The sequence below is a fragment of the Rhinoderma darwinii genome, chromosome 1 (genome assembly GCF_050947455.1).
Source record: "Rhinoderma darwinii isolate aRhiDar2 chromosome 1, aRhiDar2.hap1, whole genome shotgun sequence".
NCBI classification, from domain to species: Eukaryota; Metazoa; Chordata; class Amphibia; order Anura; family Rhinodermatidae; genus Rhinoderma; species Rhinoderma darwinii.
Genome location: NC_134687.1, coordinates 166918582 through 166924731, shown reverse-complemented (window position 1 = coordinate 166924731; position 6150 = coordinate 166918582).

The following is a 6150-nucleotide window of genomic DNA, read 5'->3' as shown; positions in this document are numbered from 1 at the left end:
CCAGCGAAGAATTCTTCCTTGGTCAGCCAGACGTACAAAAGTCCTTCCCGGAGGAATGTCTCTAACTTGCAGGGGATTCACAGAGAGGATGCAGGATGACTCAATAATATTCTGTGGGGATTCCATGGCATCCTCGGTTTCAAAAGATCTAGACAAGGCGTCGGCCCTCACATTCTTGTCAGCAGGTCGGTAGTGGAGTTCAAACCGGAACTGAGCATAGAACAACGACCACCTGGCTTGACGGCTTGGCTGAGCCGTCTGTAGGTAGGTCAAATTCTTATGATCCGTGAAGATCAGAATAGGATGAACTGCGCCCTCCAGTAGATGTCTCCACTCCTGCAGAGCCAGCTTGATGGTCAGAAACTCCCGGTCGCCAATCGAGTAGTTGCTCTCTGCGGAAGAAAACAGCTTAGAATAGTAGCCACATACCACAGCCTTGCCTTTCAATCCTCTCTGGAACAACAGTGCACCAGCACCAACTGAGGAAGCGTCCACCTCTAACGAAAATTGTAGGGATACATCAGGATGGTGCAGAATGGAAGCAGACATGAAGGCTTTCTTTAAGTATTCAAATGCGGCTTCAGCCTCCGGAGTCCACATCTTGGCATTCATACCCTTCTTAGTGAGGGTGGAGATAGGGGCAGTCAAAAATGAGAAGTTGGGGATGAACAGTCGGTAGAAGTTGGCGAATCCTAGGAAGCGTTGTATGGTCCTTAAGCCTTGGGGGCGTGGCCACTCCAGGACAGCCTTTACCTTCTGGTGGTCCATCTTGAGGCCCTGATCGGAGATAATATAGCCCAGGAAGGATAGAGACTTCTTCTCAAACACACACTTCTCCAGCTTGGCATAAAGGCGATTCTCTCTTAGACGGAGTAACACCTGGCGGACATGACTTTGATAAGTTACTGGATCTGGGGAAAAAAATCAAAATGTCATCGAGATACACCACAACACAAACATAAAGGAGATCACGAAAAATGTCATTGATAAATTCTTGAAATAATGCGGGGGCGTTACATACAGTGAAGGAAATTAAGTATTTGAACCCTTGCTGATTTTGTAAGTTTGCCCACTGTCAAAGACATGAACAGTCTAGAATTTTTAGGCTAGGTTAATTTTACCAGTGAGAGATAGATTATATATATATATATATATATATATAAAAAAGAAAATCACATAGTCAAAATTATATATATTTATTTGCATTGTGCACAGAGAAATAAGTATTTGATCCCCTACCAACCATTAAGAGTTCAGCCTCCTCCAGACCAGTTACACGCTCCAAATCAACTTGGTGCCTGCATTAAAGACAGCTGTCTTAAATGGTCACCTGTATAAAAGACTCCTGTCCACAGACTCAATTAATCAGTCTGACTCTAACCTCTACAACATGGCCAAGACCAAAGAGCTTTCTAAGGATGTCAGGGGCAAGATCATAGACCTGCACAAGGCTGGAATGGGCTACAAAACCATAAGTAAGATGCTGGGTGAGAAGGAGACAACTGCTGGTGAAATAGTAAGAAAATGGAAGACATACAAAATGACTGTCAATCGACATCGATCTGGGGCTCCATGCAAAATCTCACCTCGTGGGGTATCCTTGATCCTGAGGAAGGTGAGAGCTCAGCCGAAAACTACACGGGGGGAACTTGTTAATGATCTCAAGGCAGCTGGGACCACAGTCACCTAGAAAACCATTGGTAACACATTATGCCGTAATGGATTAAAATCCTGCAGTGCCCGCAAGGTCCCCCTGCTCAAGTAGGCACATGTACAGGCCCGTCTGAAGTTTGCAAATGAACATCTGGATGATTCTGAGAGTGATTGGGAGAAGGTGCTGTGGTCAGATGAGACTAAAATTTAGCTCTTTGGCATTAACTCAACTCGCCGTGTTTGGAGGAAGAGAAATGCTGCCTATGACCCAAAGAACACTGTCCCCACTGTCAAGCATGGAGGTGGAAACATTATGTTTTGGGGGTGTTTCTCTGCTAAGGGCACAGGACTACTTCACCGCATCAATGTGAGAATGGATGGAGCCATGTACCGTCAAATCCTGAATGACATCCTCCTTCCCTCCACCAGGACATTAAAAATGTCTCGTGGCTGGGTCTTCCAGCACGACAATGACCAGAAACATACAGCCAAGGCAACAAAGGAGTGGCTCAAAAAGAAGTCAAAAACAGGGATTTTGCTGATACCCCCACTTATTTATTATATACAAAGTGAGTTAGAGAGAACCACAAAGGTGTATACCACCAATAATTACTTATTAAATTATTTGGGAAAAGGGAAGAGAGGAAAAGAACTGTGGTTCTAGTAGGAAATAAAAATAATAAACTTTATTAATATATTTATGTTAAAATAATTCTATCTTTTTCAATGTAGGTCAAAAATAATTAGCAGTGCAGAAGACCCCTTGTCCTGCACTTAAAGAACAAAATTTGTCTTGTATATGTTTAATTGTAAGTTGCTACTATCATACAATATCAAATTGGACTTTATTGCTTACTAGAGTGAGTAAAGATCTGACTACACTGGTATGTTATGTGCACTACGTATTTCAGCACTGGCTGTCAGTCTCTGAACATTGTATCTGCTGTTCTGTGTACACTGATAGTTGCAATGTTTCTGTTAGTAAATAGACATTGTATCAATTCCTTGGTTCTATGCTATGCACTGTTTGTGTCAATGTTGGCTAGCTAGTTCATAGAAATGTAAGGTTATTTAAATGCTCGTATTTACTGAAAAAATCAGCACTTGCTGCTAGTTGATATTCTCAAGATTGAATTACTGTTGGAGTATCGTGCTAGATTTTATAAAGTGTCTATTTTACAATTGTTATGTTAATATAACAGTCCACATTTGTTTGTTATGCCACGCTGGTCATTTCTACCAGAAATAGCAGTGATGCGGTAACCTGTGTGAATGAGCACTACAGGGAGTGCTCTGATTCTAAATTGCTCAATGTCAGTTCCCACCCTGCGTTTGTGAGAAGCTGTGAATAGCAAGACTCTAAATGACGGCACTTTAAAATGTTAGAATGAATGAAAGGTTTTGTGTTCCACTTTTGCAAGTGACATGCACCTACGATCCTCGTATTAGGGAACAGCAGCTAGATTTTATAAAGTGTCTGTTTTACAATTGTTATGTTAATATAACAGTCCACATTTATTTGTTATGCCACGCTGGTCACTTTTACCAGATATAGCAGTGATGCGGTAACCTGTGTGAATGAGCACTACAGGGAGTGCTCTAATTCTTAGTTGCTCAATGTCAGTTCCCACCATGCGTTTGTGAGAAGCTGTGAGTAGCAAAACTCTAAATGACGGCACTTTATAGTGTTAGAATGAATAAAAGGCTTTGTGTTCCACTTTTGCAAATGACATGCACCTACGATCCTCGTATTAGAGAATAGCAGCAATGCAGTGATCTAGCTAGGTAGCCTTTACGTAGGTGAACTTAGTGAGTGCTATAAAATTAATTAGAAATGCACTTGCTGATGTGCTCTATTAGTTATCTGCTCTCTGTTTATTATCACCGTGTTCACGGAGAGGCAGTGAATAGCAGCACAATGTTAAATTAGCTGGCCTCTATACGTCAGCTGGCTTAGTTAGTGCTGTCAGGGATTTTACCCTGCAGCGTCTTTCAGGATACTCGCACCACTCTCCTATAAGGAGCAGCGCTTTTGCTTTTAAGTCGTTGCCGACTATTGATTGATATTTGTAGGTAGCATTCGATTAAGCTAGGACCTTCAACATTGAATTAGTTAATATGTCTGGACACCCGAAACGCGCGTCGGGTGTCCAGACATATTAACTAATTCAATGTTGAAGGTCCTAGCTTAATCGAATGCTACCTACAAATATCAATCAATAGTCGGCAACGACTTAAAAGCAAAAGCGCTGCTCCTTATAGGAGAGTGGTGCGAGTATCCTGAAAGACGCTGCAGGGTAAAATCCCTGACAGCACTAACTAAGCCAGCTGACGTATAGAGGCCAGCTAATTTAACATTGTGCTGCTATTCACTGCCTCTCCGTGAACACGGTGATAATAAACAGAGAGCAGATAACTAATAGAGCACATCAGCAAGTGCATTTCTAATTAATTTTATAGCACTCACTAAGTTCACCTACGTAAAGGCTACCTAGCTAGATCACTGCATTGCTGCTATTCTCTAATACGAGGATCGTAGGTGCATGTCATTTGCAAAAGTGGAACACAAAGCCTTTTATTCATTCTAACACTATAAAGTGCCGTCATTTAGAGTTTTGCTACTCACAGCTTCTCACAAACGCATGGTGGGAACTGACATTGAGCAACTAAGAATTAGAGCACTCCCTGTAGTGCTCATTCACACAGGTTACCGCATCACTGCTATATCTGGTAAAAGTGACCAGCGTGGCATAACAAATAAATGTGGACTGTTATATTAACATAACAATTGTAAAACAGACACTTTATAAAATCTAGCTGCTGTTCCCTAATACGAGGATCGTAGGTGCATGTCACTTGCAAAAGTGGAACACAAAACCTTTCATTCATTCTAACATTTTAAAGTGCCGTCATTTAGAGTCTTGCTATTCACAGCTTCTCACAAACGCAGGGTGGGAACTGACATTGAGCAATTTAGAATCAGAGCACTCCCTGTAGTGCTCATTCACACAGGTTACCGCATCACTGCTATTTCTGGTAGAAATGACCAGCGTGGCATAACAAACAAATGTGGACTGTTATATTAACATAACAATTGTAAAATAGACACTTTATAAAATCTAGCACGATACTCCAACAGTAATTCAATCTTGAGAATATCAACTAGCAGCAAGTGCTGATTTTTTCAGTAAATACGAGCATTTAAATAACCTTACATTTCTATGAACTAGCTAGCCAACATTGACACAAACAGTGCATAGCATAGAACCAAGGAATTGATACAATGTCTATTTACTAACAGAAACATTGCAACTATCAGTGTACACAGAACAGCAGATACAATGTTCAGAGACTGACAGCCAGTGCTGAAATACGTAGTGCACATAACATACCAGTGTAGTCAGATCTTTACTCACTCTAGTAAGCAATAAAGCTCAAAAAGAAGCACATTAAGGTCATGGAGTGGCCTAGCCAGTCTCCAGACCTTAATCCCATCGAAAACTTATGGAGGGAGCTGAAGATCCGAGTTGCCAAGCGACAGCCTCGAAATCTTAATGATTTACAGATGATCTGCAAAGAGGAGTGGGCCAAAATTCCATCTAACATGTGTGCAAACCTCATCATCAATTACAAAAAACGTCTGACTGCTGTGCTTGCCAACAAGGGTTTTGCCACCAAGTATTAAGTCTTGTTTCGCAAAGGGATCAAATACTTATTTCTCTGTGCGCAATGCAAATAAATATATATAATTTTGACAATGTGATTTTCTGTTTTTTTTAAATATAATCTATCTCTCACTGGTAAAATTAACCTAGCCTAAAAATTCTAGACTGTTCATGTCTTTGACAGTGGGCAAACTTACAAAATCAGCAAGGGATCAAATACTTATTTTTCACTGTAGGTCGAAGGGCATAACTAAGTATTTGTAGTGCACATCACGAGTATTAAAAGCAGTCTTCTATTCGTCATCTCGACGAATCCGGATCAGATTGTAGGCCCCCCCCGCAGGTCCAGTTTAGAAAAAAATTTCGCCCCCCGAATGCGATCAAACAGTTCAGAAATCAAAGGCAGAGGGTACCTGTTCTTCACTGTGATCTGGTTTAGGCCTCGGTAGTCAATGCAAGGTCGTAGCGATTCATCTTTTTTTTTGACAAAGAAGAACCCGGCTCCGGCTGGGGATGAGGATTTACGAATGAAACCCCTCTCCAGGTTCTCCTTAATGTAGGTCGACATGGACTGGGTCTCTGGCAAGGAGAGAGGGTACACTCTACCACGAGGAGGAGACGATTCAGGAACCAGGTCGATCGGACCGTCATATGCCCGATGTGGCGGCAAGTTCTCAGCCTCCTTTTTGTTGAAGACATCGGAGAACATGGAGAAACAGGGGGGCAACCCTGTCAATGGCTGAAGAGGAGCAGACTGTGGCGACTGGATATGGCCCAGACAGTGGTCAAGACACTTCGGACCCCACTGGAGGACTTCTCCAGAGTTCCAATC